Consider the following 19,641-nt stretch of genomic DNA (forward strand, 5'->3'; position numbering starts at 1 on the left):
AGGGAGAAATCCAAACACTGAAGGGTGACAAAGCTGCATTTACATAGCATCCTCTATTGAGCTTCTTGTATTTTTGGGGAAGGAAGCTAGACACAATCCACTCTCTCCCAAGATATGTTGTATCCCGATGTTTAACTGCCTCTTAACTCCAGTTCTCTGTGCACAGATGCTGTCTGACCTGCTGAAGATTTGCAGCATTTTCTGATTTTATTTCTGATTTCCAACGTCCTCAGGATTTGGATGTGTGTCACCGCCATCTGTGGTGGCGGTCCTGTACCATGTTTCTGAAAAGGCTCCGACACCAAAGCTATGGCCTGTGCTTGAGCCGACCCCACAGGCCAGGTGGAGGTGGAGGTAGGGGCGGGATGGGTCATGAATCCAGTCAGGGTGACTGTAAAGAAGGTGGAGGAAGGATCACCATTTGACTGGATCTTCTACCTGAAGAGAATCCTCCTGGATTGCTGCGGGTTCTATCTTCTATTTTCTAACTGCAGGATTTCCCCAGCGGGGGCTACTTTGACATGACCTTCAGGAGTGTGAAGTAATGGGAATGTCTCCTGAAGGTAATCGAGGAGAAAGGAGGTGAGGGTCCCCACTCCGTCTGTCTGTGGCTCCATTGTTCATTCTCCGTGCACAGAGGAGCAGTGTCACGTTCACCCTCCCCACGTTATCCCTGTAATCTCCTCCTGTCTCACAACCCTCGGAGGTGTCTGCACTCCTATAATCCGGTCTCGGAATCTGACATCCCCAATTTTACCTTCTCTACCATTGGCCGTCATACCTTTAGCTGCCGATGAAGTGAAGCTGACAGAGAGTGGAGGGTGACATGTGCCTCTCCAGTCAGAGGCTCAGACAGACTGACAGTGAGACATCAGAATAGTGTGTTGCCTCCCTGGAGCCAGGATCAAGGATATCTCGGAGAGGGTGTAGAATATTCTCGCAGGGGAATGGGATTAGCAGGAGATCATTGGACATGTCAGAAGGGAAAAGGGTGAGATTCGAAAGGGAGAATATTGGAAGTTAGGCAGCAATTTTAAAAGTAGGTCCTCGAGAGCAAGAATATCTGGATTACTCCCGGTGCTACAAGCTAGTGACGGGAGGAATAGAAGGATGGAGCAGATGAATGTGTGGCTGAGGAGATGGTGCAGAGGAGAAGGATTCACATTTTTGGATTATTGGGATCTCTTCTGGGATTGAAATGACCTGTACAGGAAGGATGGATTGCACCAGAATTGGAAAGGGACTAATATACCTGCAGGGAGATTTACTGGAGCTGCTCAGGGCGATTAAAAAAACTAGTTAGGGGAGGGGACCCAGGGAGATAGTGAGGAAAAAGATCCGTCTGAAAGTGGTACAGTTGGGAAAAGGAACAAGTTAAACAGTCAGAGCAGGCAGGAAAAAAGCAGAGAACAAGGTAGGACAGATAAATTAAACTGCATTTATTTCAATGTAAGAGACTGAACATTGAAGGCAGATGAACTCAGAGCATGATTAGGAACATGTGACTGGGATATCATAACGATTACATGTCTCAGGGATGGACAGGACTGGCAGCTTAGTGTTCCATGGTATAGATGCCATAGGAGAAATAGAAAGGGGGACAAGAGAGAAGGGGGAATGATGTTTTGATTAGGGATAACATTACAGCTGTATTTAGGATATTCCTGGGAATATATTGAGGGATGTTATTTGGGTGGAACAGAAAAATAAGAAAATGATTATCACCTCATCGGGATTGTCCTATAAACCCCTCCAATAGTCAGAGGGAAATTGAGAAACAAAGTTGTAGGAAGATGTCACTTATCTGTAAGAGTAATAGGGTGGTTATGGTCAGGGATCTTAACTTCCCAAACACAGACTGCCATTGTGTTAAGGGCTTGGTTGGAGAGAAATTTGTTAAGTGTGCACAAGGAAATTTCCTGATTCAGTATATGGATGTATTGAGTGGAGAAGGAACAAAACCTGACCCAATATTGGGAGATAAGGCAGGGCAGGTGACTGATGTGTCAGTGGAGAGCACTTTTGGGCCAGTGACTATAATTCTATTAGTTTTACAATAGACGTGGAAATGGGAAAGGATAAACCAGATCGAAAAGTTAAAGTTTAAATTAGAGGAAGGCCAATTATGACGGAATTTGGTAAGAACTTACAAAAGTTGATTGGGGGTGGATATTTGCAGGTAAAGCGACAGCTGGAAAATGGGAAGCCTCTAAAACTGGGATAACGAGTGTCCAGAGACTGAATGATCCTGTCAGGGTGAAGGACAAGGCTGGTAGATGTAGGGAATGCTGGATAACTAGAGAAACTGAGGTTTTGGTGAAGAAAAAGAAGGAAGCATTTGTCAGGTACAGACAGCAGAGAGCGAGTGAATCCTTAGAAGAGTATAAAGGCGGCAGGAGTACACTTAAGGGGGAAATCAGGAGGGAGAAAGGGGACATGGGATGGCTTTGGCAAATAAGGTGAAGGAGAATCAAAAGGGATTCTATAAATACATGAAGGACAAAAGAGTAACAAGGGAGAGAATAGGGCCCATAAAAGATCAACAAGGTCACCAATGTGTGGGACCACAGGAGATGGGAGAGATATTATTTCATCAGTTACTACAGGGAAGGATATGGGAGATAGAGAACTTGGGGAAATAAATAGTGACTTCTTGACTTCATACAGTGGAGGAGGTGCTGGACGTCTTAAAGCACATAAATCCCTGGGACCTGATCCAGTCTATCCTCGAACTCAAGGGGAAGCAAGGGAAGTGATTGCTAAGCCTATTGCTGCGATGTTTGTGTCACCGATAGCCACAGGCGAGGTGTCAGAAGACTGGAGGTTGGCTAATGTGGTGGCACTGTTTAAGAAAGTGGTAAGGAAAAGCCAGGGAACTATAGACCAGTGAGCCTGACATCGGTGGTGGGCAAGTTGTTGGAGGGGATGCTGAGGGACAGGATTTATATGTGTTTGGAAAGGCAAGTACTCATTAGGGATAGTCAAGATGGCTTTGTTACAGCTGCAGAGAAGGTGCAGAGAGAGCGATCGACATTAACATTTGAGTGCCTGATGATATATCTCATCCCATTTCCAATTTCATTCGGCCAAGATCAGGTCTGGTCTGTAGTGGGTGTTCAATCCCACAACCTCTGTTTGATGCCTCCATCCCAAGATGAATATTAACCCCAATGGGTTTGTGGTACCATACAAGGACTCGATATGTTGGTCATCACGTTCCCTGTCCAACACTTAGCACAGATTTGCTCTCCACAATGAAGAAAATGTATTCTTGCATTGGAAGCTGTCGAGTGAAGGTTCATGAAATATTCCCTGGGATTGGGAGGTTGCCTGTGAGTCAAGATTAGAGTGATGCTGGAAAAGCACAGCAGATCAGGGAGCATCCGAGAAGTAGGAAAATCGACATTTCGGGCAAAAGTCCTTCATCAGGAAGGGGATGAAGGGGGAGTAAAGTCTCTGGAGTTTAGGAGAATGAGGGATGACCTTATTGAGACATTGATGTTTCTAAAGGGAGCTTGACAGGGTAGATATTAAGAGCTTGTACCTGCTATTCAGGAAATCGATGAGACGGGGACACCAGTGTCAAGATTAAGGGCCAAACATTTTACCAATTTCCTCAAAAGTCATTTAGGTGGCGACTAATTTCATAAATAACGTTGTTTGATTTGGTGGGCAATCTAGAGGCAGGATTACCTGGCAGAGCTGAGAAAGCAGAGCCAATGGAAGGATCAGCACAACACCTGGGGTTAGGGGAATCACGGGAGAAGCGGATTCTCCAGGGAGTGAAACAGTGGAATCGGGTGAGATGCAGTTCCAGTGAAGGCAGTTGGAGCAGACAGAGAGAATGAAGAAACTAGAGAAGGCAGAAAAAGATAAGGTGGAGCAGAAAATGAGAAAGAAAGAGCAGAGAAGGGTAAGGCAAAGGAGATGGAATTAGGAAGCTATGATATCGAACTGAAAAGACAGGAAGTGGAAGACAAAACTAGATTTGGAAGTGAATGGGAAACAAAAGTGAAATAATATGAATATCAGTTTAACATAATGCATTTGGAACAAGAGACATCAAATACTAATGTAGTACTGAGAGTTGTGGAGGTGCCATCACTGAAAGGGTTTAAAGTGGAGGTTGATAGATGTTGTAATATCTGGGAGTTGATGGCTATGATGAACTGCCATTAAAATGGAGCTGAGCTCTGGGGCAGATTACCCATGATCCTGTTGAATGGCAGTACAGACCTGAGGGGCTGAATGGCCTATTAACTCTCGTATTTCTTATGTTCTTATTTTCATATATCAGGTCCTTGCTTTTCAACCTCTCTTCCTCCATCACAACAAATATCTTTGTTTCCTGCCGTAGTTGTGGGTATGTTCACAGTGAATCACTGTGGGAAGTTGATTCACAGACATTTCCTCCCCTGTCTAGGGGACATCTTCAGGAACCTCCTGTGACTTGCTGCTGTACTGTGTCTTCTGGAATTTATTTAGTTCTGTTTCTGCTGTTTCCAGTTGCCAGTTCTGGTTGTTCATTGCCATGGCCGGTATATTGCCAGTTATCTGCCTGTTTGAGCTATATCGTGTTTTGTGTCGTCTTTGCATTTTACAAGATTCCTTGTAAAACTAGTAAATCTTGTGACATAAAGAATTTATCAATCTCTGCCTTGAAGACTTTTAGTGTCCCGGCCTCGACTGCACTCCGTGGCAATGAATTCCACAGGCCCACCACTCTCCGGCTGAAGAAATGAAGAGCCATACACACAGATGACAAGCACCTCAATTTCGACTGGGCCAACACAACAATAACAGGACAAGCTAAACAGAGGACTGCCAGAGAATCTCCAGAAGCATAGCACTCATCCATGGACTCCATCGACAAACACATAGACCGTGGCCCAATATACCGGCCACTACAACAAACAACCGGCACCAGCAACCAGAAGCAGGAACGGAACCAAATAAATTCCAGAAGACACAGCACAGCAGCGCTTCACACGAGGATCCAAAGCCCTGAAGATGTCCCCTAGACAGGGGAGGAAACGTCTGCAAATCCAGTTCCTAGCTCGGTGAACATACCCACAACTACTGGAACTGGCATCCGAGCTACAAATCTTCACACAAACCTTGATCTTCATTTCCTGTTTTGGTTCACACTACACACTTCAATTCAAATGTAATGAATGAGATCAAAATGATGGAGCCAAGTGATAAGGATTTCTTGAGGGGAAAAAGAGGAATTTTGTTCCCAATGGCCCTGAGAAAATAATAAAAATGTACCATCAAGCCTAACCACAGACAAGAAGGGACAGGGTGTCTGACCCAGACAGGAAGCTGAAGTTTCATCTTTGAGTGTGAGAATTACCTGAATCCTGTCTGTTTTGCTGTTGTCTTGTTTGTTTAGCAGTAGAAAGGTTTGTAGATATCCTGGAGTTCTTGGTGAATGGTTGTTTTTTCCAAGTTGCTTTTCCACTGGGCACTGACTTTGAGTTTGACAGAGAGAACCCCCTTTAACTCTTTCACTTCACAAGGTGATATCACATGGTGTTGGTGGGAATTTACGAGTTTGGATGGAGGATTGGCTGACAAACAGAAAGCTGAGTGTTGGGCTGAATGGGTCTTTTTCTGGTTGGCACGATGTCACCAATAGTGTGTCACAGACCCCAGATATCTCCAATCTTTATGAATGACTTAGAGACAGGATAGAAGGAATTATGGACAAATTTGCAGATGACACTAAAAAGTGGGAAAATATGTTGTAATGAAGAAATAAGAAATATAAAAATGGATCTATATAGATGAGGTGAATGGGGCAGACTTTGACAGATGAAACATGAACACATGTGAGGTTATCCATTTTGGTCAGAGAAATAGAAAGGCAACTTCTTATCAAAACAGAGAGAAATTTCCGAGTGCCTCAGTGCAGAGGGATCCGGATATCCTTGGGCGTGAATCGTAGGAAAGTTGTATGTAGGTACAGCAGGTAACAAGGAAAGCAAATGGAATCCTGACATTTATTACTAAAGGAATAGAGTATCAAAGTAGGCGAATGTTGTTAATGAGACCACACCCTGAGGATTGTGCACAATTTTATTCCCCATACTTGGGGAGGAATATAATTGCTCTGGAAGCAGATCAGAAGAAATTCACCAGATTGATTGCAGAGATGAAGGTTTTGTTTTATGAGACTGAGTAGGTTAGGCCTAAACCCTCTGGTGAAGAGGAGATCTAAGTGAGTATGTGAGATGATAAAGGGGATTGAGAAATTAAATGTAGAGAGGATGGTTCCTATAATTAGAGATCATAGTTTTTAGGACAAAATATACTAGTTTTAAAACAGAAATGAGGAGAAATTGCTTTTTTCAAAGAGTCGTGAATATGTGAAATTGACTGCCCCAGAGTACAGTGCATGCTGGGACATTGAGTAAATTTAGGGTAGGGACAGATTTCTAATTAACAGGTTAAAGGGTAAGAAAGAGGAGGCAGGAAGTGCAGTTGAGGCTGACATAGGATCATGACTGATCTCAATAATGGTGGACAGGCTTGAGGTTCTGAATGGCTTATTCCTGTTCCTAGTTTTAATGATCTTTCTGACAATTCCAGTTTCCTTCTCTCTGCTCTACTGCAAAAAACTTTGATCTTTCAGTACAAATTCTGTGTCCTATGATCCTGCCCCATGAGCTCCCTGACAAAGGAGCAGTGCTCTGAAAGCCCAAGTAAACTTGTTGGGCAATAACCTGGTGATGTGCGATTTTTAGCAAAAAATATAATTGCTGTTGAAATATAGTTCAGTGTGTGTACCAGAGTGTAGATCCATCAAGCCAATGTTATCAAATTTCAGACAAGTGTCAATTTCGGAAAGTTCCATGGATGGTATCATTCTGTGAGTTGGAGTGAGGCTTTCACACAGTTCACCATAGCTCATCATTACAAATGGACTGTACCTCCTAGGTGCCTCACTCACACCATTGTCCCGTCACACTGGTGAAGGTGCTCCCCATTGTTGGAAGCTCCCAGAATTCCCACATTAAAGCTGGGCCATGCACCAGACCAAGTGCTGCCAGCCAGGAGCTGGTTTTCACAGTGCATGTAGTGACAGGGGAATGAAAGAAATGTTTCTGGGGGCCCACAGGTGACCCTTCATTGTAAACTCCCATTCATAAATGCATTGCTGTTACACATCATCTTGTCTCTGATTGATTCCTGTACCTACAGCTACAAAGACAGTCAATCTACACAGGCTGCACACCCTGAACACCATACCATCTTTCAACTCTGTCCAATGGACTGTTAATCTTTCCCTAACACACAGCATTGCATTACATTATCACATAGACATAGAAACATCGAAAATAGGAACAGGAGGAGGCCATTTGACCCTTTGAAATTAATTCACTTTTCAGTTGAACCTTTGGTGGTCATTCAACTCAGTCCTCTGTTCTCACTTTCTCCCCACATCCCCTTTGATCCCTTTAGCACCAAGACACATGGCTAATGTCTTCATGAAAACATTAAATACTTTATCCTCAACCACTTTCTGAGGCAGAGAACTCCCCAGGCTTAGCCTCCTCTGGATGAAGAAATTTCTCTTCTTTTCAGACCAAAGAACAATACAGCACAGGTACAGGCCCTTTGGCCCTCCGAGCCTGCGCTGACACATTTTGCCCTTCCATACTAAAACTGTCTTCACTTACAGGATCCATATCCCTCTATTCGCTTCCTATTCATGTATTTGTCCAGGTGCTTCTCGAATGCTACTGTTGTGTCTGCTTCCACCATCTCCTCTGGCTGTACATTCCAGGCACTCACCACCCTTTGTGTGAAAAACATGACTCACACATCTCTTCAAAACATTCCCCAAACCCAGCCCCTTCATCTTGAATCTGTGCCTTCTAGTAATTGATCTTTCCACTCTGAGAAAAGCCCTCATATTTTCCATTCTATCTGCCATTCACAATTTTAAAAACTTCCATCAGGTCACCTCTCAACCCTACGTTCCTGTGAAAACAAAGCCAGTTTATCCAACCTTTCTTCATCGCTACAATCCCCCACACCAGGCAACATCCTGGTAAACCTTCTCTGTACTTTGACTGTGACTCTGCTGCTGCATTCTTGATCATCATCCTTCCTGTAATTATCCTGTCTTGTCCTGTTAGAATTTTATAGGTTTCTATAACATGCACCTCATCTGAGCTCCAGGGAATATCGCCCTGACTGATGTCACACATCCAACCTGCCATCCCAGGATTCAGTCTGGCAAACCATATTTTAATGCCTCCATAGGCAGAACTTCTTTCCTCAAATAAAGAAACCAAAACCACACAGATTACCCCAGGTGGTCTCACCAAGGCTCTGTACAGCTGCAGCAACTCATCCCTGTCCCTGTACTCTATCCTCTCACTATGAAACTAACTTGTCATTTGCCTCCTTCACCTCCTGCTGCACCTGCACACTTACTTTCAGCGACGGGTGTACAAGGACATCCAAGTCTCATTGCACATCCCCTTTTCCCGATCCATCGCCATTCTGAATATAACCTGCTTTTCTGTTTGTGCTGCACAGAGGATAACCTCACATTTACCCACATTATATCTCATCTGCTGTGCATTTTCCCACTCACTCAACTTGTCCAAATCACACTGAAACATTTCTGTATCCTCCTCACAGCTCACCCTCCCAACCAAGTTCTCACTGTTCAATGTGAGAGCTTCACATGGTGGAAAACCTTTCAACGATAACAAAGTTAACTTTTATTCAGTAACAACAAAAATAAAGTTAAAACAAAGAAAAAGCAGCTGTGTTTCTTCTGGGAACAATCAGGAACAACTTGCCTTTCAGTCAACAAGAAATTTACAGCCAATGGATCATCACTGCACTGAGCTCACATCTGTTCAAGCCGTGTATCAATTCAGTCCTGTCTGCTTTGTTGCACTGCTCTATTGTGCTGAAGGGGATGTTCCTCCTGCTCAGTGTCCTCACCCTCCTCTTTGGAAATCTGCTGCTGCTCCCTGAGCTCTCCAACATCCATCACATTCTCCTTTCGCTTGCTCAAGTTGTACAGGGCTTAGTTTAGATTAGAGTGGTGCTGGAAAAGCACTACAGGAGCAGGAAAATCAATGTTTCGGCCTTTCATCAGGAATCATTCCGATTATGCAGCACACTCTATCTGGTCAATATTGCATGACCTGCCCCCAGACCGATCCAAGCATTGGGACATCATCTTCAGCAGACCTGCTGTCTGCTCCACAATGGTCCTGGTTGAATAATGTTCTGCATTCTAACTTTGTTTGGCTTCAGTCGGGAAGTTGTTTGATGGAGTCATCAGCAGTGTCCCCTGTCTCCCAGTCACCAGCTAGCAAGGTAACTGGCTGTTGAAACTATGCACAAACATGAGAGTCCCCAAAAACATCAGCTTCATGACAACCTCTAGGGTACCCGGCATAGACTTCGTCGATGTGGGACTGATAATCACAGATGAGTTGCACATTGATAGCATGTTGATAGACTCTGCTCTGTTATGTCATGGCTTGCCTAGTGCTGCGTGTGTACAGTCTATAACACCCTGCACCTGGAAAAGTCATGTTTGTTGCCACTGCCTGGGTTGTAGGACTGATGCTGACATTTTGTGTTTCACAGGGAAACAAGCTGAAGCAATGTGATCTGGGACAAACTACATCAGTAACAGCCTTGGTACATTTCTGACACAAGTCACCAGTAAATCTTTGGAAATGGTCAGTTCCATAGAAATGAAAGAAGCTCTCACCTTGGTCACTGTGATAGGATGGTCACCGACCTCCCCATCGACCTCACACCCTCCCCCCACTCCACCTCAGGTTGCTGATCAAACAGCAGTAGTTGGTATAGTTCTGTGATGGTGTCCTAGGAACAACTGGGAGAGCGTGAGGCTGTGATTTGGGATTGATGAGTGAATCTGAGGTTGTGATTGGATGCTGAATAGAGAGTATGAGGCTCAAGTTGGAGAAGGGGTGGATTGAGTGAGGCTGTGATTGGAGAATTAGGTGGAAAGTGCAAGGTTGTGATTGAAGAATCATCAGGAGAGAGCAAGGCTGTCCTTGGTGACTTGCCAGAAGAAGGGAACTTGTGTTTGGATGGTGAGCCAGAAAGATTGAAGCTGTGTTTGGTGGATCAGTGCAGAGAATGAGCCTGTGACTGGTGGATCATTGCAAAGCGTGAGCCTGTGATTAATGGATCAGTGCAGAGCGTGACCCTGCGATTGGTGGATCACTGCAGAGACTGAGCCTGAGATTGGAGAATCAACACAGAACGTGAGCCTGTGATTGGTGGATCACTGCAGAGAAAGAGCCTGTGATTGGAGAATCAGTGCAGAGAGTGAGCCTGTGATTGGTGGATCAGCCGGTGAGAGCAAGTCTGTAAATCAAGGAACAATGAGCGTTCTGCCAAGGGTCAGTCCCAGGACCGGGTTAAGATGTTTTGGGGAGGTGGGGTAGTGGATCTGAGTATTCGACACCCCTTTGACCTCAGTGAGAGTGAAGCTGGTGGCCCCTTGGGGAACTGAGACCAATAAGCTAGGAGTGGAAAAGCAGCTGAAGTGAAGGAGAAAGGGAATGGGGGAAGAGGTGCTGCCCAGGGGATCAGATGATGGTGAATCCAACTGTTGGACACTCCCTGGTCTCAGAAGGTGTACAGCTCACAGTCTCCCCTTACACCTGGGAGGAGGGAACTACAGGCTGGAATCCATTACAAACCCAGCGATGGAGCTTCACCTCCTACCTATGGATCAACATTCCAGGCAGCAGCTCCCCAGCTTCCGGCAGCTCACAGCTCACTTACCCACTAACTCCCTCTGCACTATTCCCCACTCACTCTACCCACTAACTCCCTCTGTACTATTCCCCACTCATCTACCCCACTAACTCCCTTTACGTTATTCCCCATCCATTTATTTCTTCACTGCCCCACAATCTTGCCTCCAAGTTCCCTCAGACGCTGACTGATCTTTCAGTTCCAAGTTTAGAGCATTTGTATCTTCGATAGTCACAGGGGAGGTGCTGGAAGACTGGGGGTTGGTAAGAAGGGTGGTAAGGACAAGCCAGGGAACTATAGACCAGTGGGCCTAATGTTGATGGTGGGCAAGTTGTTGGAAGGAATCCTGAGGGACAGGATGCGCATGTATTTGGAAAGGCAAGAACTGATTCGGAATAGTCAACACGGCTTTGTGCGTGGGAAATCATGTCTCACAAACTTGATTGAGTGTTTTGAAGGAGTATCAAAGAGGACTGATGAGGACAGAGCGGTAGACGTGATCTATATGCACTTCAGTGAGGTGTTCGGCAAGGTTCCCCATGGGAGATTGGTTAGCAAGGTTATACCCCATGGAATACAAGGAGTACTAGCCATTTGGATACAGAACTGGCTCAAAGGTAGAAGACAGAGGATGGTGGTCGAGGGTTATCTTTCAGAATGGAGGCCTGTGACCAGTGGAGTGCCAGAAGGATTGGTGCTGGGTTGATTACTTTTTGTCATTTATATAAACGATTTGGATGTGAGCATAAGAGGTATAGTTAATAAGTTTGCAGATGACACCAAAATTGGAGGTGCAGAGGACACCAAAGAAGGTTACCTCAAATTAAAATGGGATCTTGATCAGATGGGCCAATGGGCCAAGAAGTGGCAGGTGGAGTTTAATTCAGATAAATGCGAGGTGTTGCATTTTGGGAAAGCAAATCTTAGCACGACGTATTTACTTAATGGCAAGGTCCTAGGGAGTGTTGCTGAACAAAGAGACCTTGGAGTGCAGGTTCATAGCTCCTTGAAAGTGGAGTCGCAGGTGGACAGGATAGTGAAGAAGGTGTTTCGTATGCTTTCCTTTATTAGTCAGAGTATTGAGTATGGGATTTGGGAGGTTATGTTGCGGTTGTACAGGGCATTGGTTGGTATATTGCGTGCAATTCTGGTCTCCTTCTTATCGGAAAGAAGTTGTGAAACTTAAAAGGGTTCAGAAAAGATTTACAAAGATGTTGCCAGGGTCGGAGGATTTGAGCTACAGGGAGAGGCTGAATAGGCGAGGGATGTTTTCCCTGGACCATCGGAGGATGAGGGGTGACCTTATAATAGTTTATAAAATCATGAAAGGCATGGATAGGATAAATGGACAAAGTCTTTTCCCTGGGATGAGGGAGTGCAGAACTAGAGGGCATAGGTTTAGGGTGAGAGGGGAAAGATATAAAAGAGACCTAAGGGGCAGAGGGTGGTACATGTATGGAATGAGCTGCCAGAAGAAGTGGTGGAAGCTGGTACAATTACAACATTTAAAAGGCATTTGGATGGGTATATGAATAGGAAGGGTTTGGAAGGATATGGGCCGGGTGCTGGAAGGTTGGACTAGATTGGGTTGGGATATCTGGTCGGCATGGACAATTTGGATTGAAGGTTCTGTTTCTGTGCTGTACATCTCTATGATTCTATGACTCTGTGCCAGAGTTTGGACCCAGATTGTGATTCTAGTTTCTCTCTCCATGGGGAATTAATGATCTCTGTATTCCCAGCCTCTCCCTCTCAGATTCCCAACCTGGATTGTGTGTGTGTGTGTGTGTGTCTTTGGGTGGATGGATATTTGGGTGGGTGTTTCGGTGGGGACAGGAGTTCAGGTGATGTATGTCTGTGAATGGCCTCTAGAGGAAGCAGTTTACTTTGTGCATTCAGGAGTTCAAAGTTAAGAATCACACAACACCAGGTTATAGTCCAACAGGTTCATTTGGAAGCACTAGCTTTTGGGGCGCTGCTCCTTCATCAGATGGTTGTGGAGTACACAAATGTTTTGCTGTAAATTCTGTGTCTTACAATTGTGTACTCCACAACCACCTGACGAAGGAGCAGCGCTCCAAAAGCTAGTGCTTCCAAATAAACCTGTTGGACTATAACCTGGTGTTGTGTGATTTTTAACTTTGTACACCCCAGTCCAACACCGCATCTCCAAACCATTCGGGAGTTGGTTGTGGTCACGTGACAAATGGGAAGTTTGGAGGATTTTGTGATCTTACTGGGTCATTTTCCATTCCTGGTTTAAGGTGAGGAATCTAATGCTGCACTGTGCTCTCCGCTGATATCCCCGGCCTCTGCCAACTGCTCTGGGTGAAAACTTTTTGAATGCCTTGTGAAAAAAAAACCTTTCTTCCTGCATAAAGTTCACCCCCTCTCTCCCTCATTATCCTTTAAAACATGATGTGAAGGAACCGGTATTGGACTGGAGTGGACAAAATTAAAAACCACACAATGGTACTTCCTGGGAGCGGAGAAATTATGTCATTATCAATGAGGATGAGCACCTCGCCAAGACCTTCCCTCTGCCTCCACTTCATACCTTTAACCAACCACCAAACCTTAAACAGACCATTATCTACAGCAAACTACCCAGCCTTCAGGACAACATCATACAACCCTGTCTTGGCAACCACTGCAAGATGTATCAGAATGTTGACATGGATACCACCGTTACACATGGGGACACCACCCACCATGCATGTGGCAAGTACTCATGTGACTCGGGCAACGTTGTCGATCTCATGTGCTGCAGGCAGGGATACCCCAAGGCATGGTGCATTGGTGAGATCAAACAGATGCTAAGACAACAAATTAATGCACATCACACACCAATCAACAGGCAGGGGTTTTCCCTCCCATTTGGAAACACTTCAGCGATCAGGGACATTCAGTCTCAGACCTTTGGGTGACCATCCTCCAAGGCGAATTTCGGGATATGCAACAACGCCAAGTGGCTGAACAGAGGCTGTTAGCCAAGTTCAGTACCTATGACGATGGCCTCAACCAGGACCTTGGGTTCATGTCACACAACAAGTGACCCCATTACACTTTACATTCTCTTTGATACACACACACAGGCACATATACACACACACACACACACACACACACACTCTTACATACTCACACACACATACATACCCTCTGTCATACACACACATACACTCCCCCACACACACCCACACGCACACCCTCTCACAGGCTTATACTTCATCACATCCATACACAAGTGCACACTCACACTTTACCAAGCATGCACCCAAGCAAACACACTGTTTCTCACGTGCACCCACACCCATGCACGCACTCACATGTGACCCTCACACTCTCTTTCCCATGCACACACACACACACACACACACACACACACACACACACACACACACACACACACACACACACACACACATATAAATCTATGGGGTGAATTTGTATTTGCAGAATTATATTTGCAGATACATTCCATTTTTCTCAAAAAGTGCAAAAACCGCAGGCAGTCAATCCATGTAATATTTTAGAAATTCTCTTTGGAAATAGAACCAGTCTGACTCAAGATTGGGACACAGACAGACTCCAATCTCACACCTTTAATGCATTGTCTGATCCACATTTTTTGATATAAAACCTGAAGTTATCTCAAGAATGTGACTTAAAAATTTTTGGGATTTACATATTAATGAATCAAAACCTGTAAACCATTTCAAAAGATGAAAGACTTTACAGCAATCTAGGTTTGTTCGATATGCCATTTTAGTTGCATGATACTGTGATCTTTTGCTCTCAATCCTGTGTCTTATGGTCCTGCTCCACAGCTACCTGATGAAGGAGCAGTGCTCCGAAAACTAGTGCTTCCAAATATTCCTTTAAAACTCTCAACCAAGATTTTAGTGACCAGCCCTATTAACTCCTCAATCTCTAGTTTCGTTTGATAATAATCTTGTGGTGTACTTTGATACATGTTACTGCACTGACAGCATTTTATAGATAGGAATTATTGCTCAATACAATCGCAAGATCAAAGGTTGAAATTTAAGTTGAATACGTACCAGAACACTGCCAAAGTAATCCAGTAACTACTATTGTGTCTCAGCTTCCACATTTTAAAGGTCGCTATTCGCTTCCACAGAGCTTTTCTTATCTCCCAGGTTTCCGAGGCAGACATGAAAGTGTGTAGAGTGTGGATTAGTGAGTTTATTCCATTGTCACATGTATCTGGGGGATACAATGAAAAGTGTTTTCTTGTCATAATCTGGCACCATTTTAAGTTACAAAAGCTTAAAAATAAAGTACTTAAATAGAGTTCATTCTCATCAACCAGGTCCCAAACATGGCTCCATAACTAATATAACGTCTCTGCAAGGTCCCTGCTCCAGCTCTGCTGCAGCCAGGAGGCCCCGCTCTGCCATTGCTGCTGCCAATGCCTTACCGCCAATTCCATGAATCCACACATCAGGCCTATGAAGCCAGGAGTCCTCATTCTGGTACCGCTACCCTACTCTGCCCTCTACGTGATGTCAGTATGATGAAGAAAAACATAAAAAGGTGAAAAGGAGAGAAAATGACAAGAGTACAGCTGGAGGAGATAAATAGGCCTCACGTCACCATCCTGAATAGCTGGTCTTGCTCTCCCCTCCATGCTGCAGGGCATGCCCTCTCCTTGGTGCCCCTGGGCTCACACTCTCCTCCATGCTGGAGGGCTTACCCTCCTCCACATTGCCAGGGCAGGATTGCTCTCTCTTGCTGCCAATGCTACTGCACATGCGCGGGAGACCAGGCCAATTCATAAAGATGGTCGCCAAATCCCTGTGTCTTGTGCTTGGAGCCGTGAAACTGTTTGGTGTAATCAGCAGGACCGACAAATCATATAAGTATTTCCTTGCCACAAATCTGGGGCTTTCTTATTGTTAATATATCCCTTAGCCTCGCAAAAGTACTCTGGCTTTCTCTAACTTTGTCTAATTTCTATTTGTCATCTTCTGGTAATCATCATTTGTCCAAAATCAACTAAAGGCTGCAGCATGACGCATCCACTTCAATTTCCACTCGAGTTTCTTCCAATGTTTTTGTTCTGATTACAATTGTTCCAGTCCTTTCAGTGTTCATGCTGAATCCATATTCGAAACTTCTGGGGCTGAAATAATGCTCGCTGCTCCACCAATGAGTCTCAGGCTCAGATTCTTCATATCAGTGTGTCCCAAATGTAAACAGTCCCCTCTTGGTCATCCTCCCCATCAATCCCTCAGGCTTTGACCTTCTGCCGGTCCCCTAAAGCTGGTTTATTGAAGTCTTTATTTGCCCACTTTACTCCCCACACCCCCTGATCACCTCCCCCTCTTGAGCCCCGGGGGTATAGAGTCAACAAGCCACATCTCATGTTGCATAGTCCACCAGTGGAAGCCAGGGTGGAGCTGAATGTCAATGACACCACCCCTCCACCCACATTACCCAACATTACCCCTTTCATTTCTATGTCCTATTGTCACTCCCCGTATGCAATGAGTTGCCCCTCAACAATTACAATTATCTCAGCATCTTGCCTCCAATGCCCACAGTGAGATTTCCCAGCTTCCCTCTCACACCAGTCAACCCTGATAAATGACCATTTGACTTGGAGTGGATGGATCCCCGAACTGACAATGGCCCATCCCTTGAGTGACTTCCCAAAGGGTCTCGCACTGTGTACATTTGTGTTGTCAATTGTGTGCACTGGCAGTTTTCCCAAAACTGTACACAGTTCTCCAGATGCAACACTTCTTCAGCTCTACGTTGAGCCATCAGACTAGATGATATAATCAAGGCCAAATAGAGGTTGTTCCAATGGAGACTGTTTTGATTCCGATGTGACTTTAACACTACCCTAAGCAAGGTCATTATTTTATGAGGATTTCTGAACTATTTACACTGCCTGATGAAGTATATCTTATCAGCATCTCAACAAACCACAGCCAGTGTAAATAAAGGCCAGGCTGATAAAAGTTATAAACTGTTCCCTATTACTGCAGCAATAACCTGACTGTACTCTCCACAATGGGGCAATCCTGCAATGGAATATTAGTGTCCACTTTGCCTTCAACTAGCTCATGCGTGTCAGCATAAAAAACCGAAAAGAACTGCAGATGCTGGAAATCAGAAACAAAAACAGAAATTGCTGGGAAAGCTCAGCAGGTCTGGCAGCATCGATGCAGAGAAATCAGAGTAAATGTTTTGGGTCCGGTGACCCTTCCTCAGAACACCTCCATATTCTCGGTGATCCCGAACTCCCAGTTACCTGCCACCTCAAGACCCCAGTGTCCCCATACCAACATTTCTGGCTCAGGCCTGCTGCAGTGCTCTGGTGAGGCTTCATGCAAACTGCAGAAACACCACCTCAACCCACATCCATCTTCCGCTCCCCCCCACTGTTTTTGTTGTGAAACTTGAAAGGGTTCAGAAAAGATTTACAAGGATCTTGCCAGGGTTGGAGGATTTGAGCTGTAGGGAGAGGCTGAACAGGCTGGGACTGTTTTCCCTGGAGTGTTGGAGGCTGAGGAGTGATCTTGTAGAGGTTTACAAAATAATGAGGGGCAAGGATAGGGTAAATAGGCAAAATATTTTCTCTCAGGTCGGGGAGTCCAGAACTAGAGGGCATAGGTATAGGATGAGAGGGGAAAGATATAAAAGGGACCTAAAGGGTAACGTTTTCACACAGAGAGTGGTACGTGTATGGAATGAGCTGCCAGAGGAAATGGTGGAGGCTGGTAAAATTGCAACATTTAAGAGGCATTTGGATGGATATATAAATAGGAAGAGTTTGGAGGGATATGGGCCAGGTACTGGCAGGTGGGACTAGATTGGTTTGGGATATCTGGTCGGCATGGACGGGTTGGACCGAAGGGTCTGTTTCCATGCTGTACATCTCTATGACTCTATGACTCTATAACCCTGTGGCCTGCATGTGACTCCATACCCACAGTAATGAGGTTGGCTGTAAACTGACTCTGGGATATTAGGGATAGGCAATAAGTGCTGAAAAAGGCAGTAATGTCCAAATCCCAGAAACAAACCTTGGCTCAGTGGTTAGTCCGACTGCTTCACAGCACCAGGGATCTGGGTTTAGTTCTACACTCGGGTGGCTGTCTGTGTGAAGTTTGCGTGCTCCCCTGTGTCTGTGTGGGTTTCTTCTGGCTGCTCCAGTTTCCTCCCACAACCCAAAGATGTGCAGGTTAGGTGGACTGACCATGCTAAATTACCCAAGTGTCTGGGGATTGCATGTAGGTGGATTAGCCATGGGAAATACTGGGTTACAGGCATGGGGTGGGTTTAGGTAGGATGCTCTTTGAAGGGTCAGTGTTGACTTGATGCACTGAGTAGCCTGCTTCCATACTGTGGAGATTCTGAGATTCTGAAGGAAACATCCAAGATTTTAACCCTTAGGAACTCCTGGAGTTAAGCAGATTTACTGTCAACCACAGCCATCTTTCTTTGTGTGAGCTGTGAGACACCCACACCTATACACGCACACACAGACAGACACACACACAACACACACAGACACGCATAAATATACACATACACTCTCATTCTCAAATAGATAAAAATGGGTGTTCTGAACAGAGGAAGATTGGGAAACCAGTCAGTGTATTCTGTTCACAGGATTTACTGAGATGACTCTTGTTCTGATCAGAATGCTGTGTCTCAGTCTTCCTTCTCCGCAAGCTCACAATGGTTTGCAGGAGGCACTGGGTGGCTGGTTAGTGTTTATTAAAAACTCCCTGGCTTTTCAGTTAAAAGGCACAGCTTGCAGCAGCTGCTGAGGAAACTAAACTGGTTTTATTTCGGATTTAATCGGCTTTTACAGCAGAGAACAGAGACAGCTCCTGAGCAGGTGGGTGTCTGTTGGTGTCTCACTATCCTGTTTGCAGCCCCAGCTCTTCCTGATGAAGACCTTATGATCGAAACGCTGATTCTTCTGTTCCTCGAATGCTGCCTGACCGACTGTGCTTTTCTGGCACCACACTTTTTGACCTGCATTCCCAGGATATTCAGTGACTTGAAAACCAATCACAGAATTGTTGTCAGGCAAAATGCCTTTGCCATTAACAGCTGGTGACCAATCTGCAGACCAATGACCTACTTGTTGCCATCCGAATCTTTATTTAATCAAGCTCCTTGGCTCCAGATTTGGAAGGTAGAGTTAAAGAAGCCTTGGCAAGTATTGCAGTGCATCTTGTAAATGACACACACTGTGGCCATGTACAGCAGTATTGGAAGGACTGAATGTTTATCATGGTGTCTGGATGCTGGTAAGGCAACCTGCTTGTTCCTGCTTTAAATATTCTGATGTTTGAAGGAAAGATGTTGGAGCTACACTCATCCCATTAATTGGAGAGTTTCCCATCACACTCTTGACTTGTACCATGTAAATGATAGACAGATTTTGGGGAGTTTCTCACTGTAAAATTCTGAACCTCCAGCCTGTTTTTGTAGCTGCAGTGTTTCTGTGGATGTTCAGGTTAACTTTCAATGTGATGGTAGGATCTAGAACAGTGGGGGGTATTTTGAAATGATGATGTGGGGGAAAGCCAGATATTCTCCTCTTATAAATTGTCAGTCTCTGCCATTCGGTGGTGAAAGTGTGATTTACTACGTTGTCAGTCCAAGCATGAACATTGCCCAGATCCTGCCACATACTGACACAGGTTACTTCAGTATCTGAGGAGGTGCAAATGGGACTGAGCTCTGTGCAATCATATGTGAACATTTCCATTCCCATCCTGTGACCGAGGGATGTTCATTGATGAAGGGGGTGAAATAGCTGTTCGTAAGACACTGCTCTGAGGAACTGATGGGTTCTTCTGGTGGAATGCT

At 45.0% G+C, this 19,641-nt stretch overlaps 1 protein-coding gene across 1 annotated transcript in view; it reads left to right on the plus strand.

Annotated features, from left to right (window-relative positions):
* LOC132832946 (butyrophilin subfamily 3 member A2-like) overlaps nucleotides 1–19,641 on the plus strand; it is a 408,440-nt gene that overhangs the window by 182,987 nt on the left and 205,812 nt on the right. The gene's annotated exons all lie outside the window — the stretch shown is intronic.

Source organism: Hemiscyllium ocellatum, chromosome 35, assembly GCF_020745735.1.
Source record: "Hemiscyllium ocellatum isolate sHemOce1 chromosome 35, sHemOce1.pat.X.cur, whole genome shotgun sequence".
NCBI lineage: Eukaryota > Metazoa > Chordata > Chondrichthyes > Orectolobiformes > Hemiscylliidae > Hemiscyllium > Hemiscyllium ocellatum.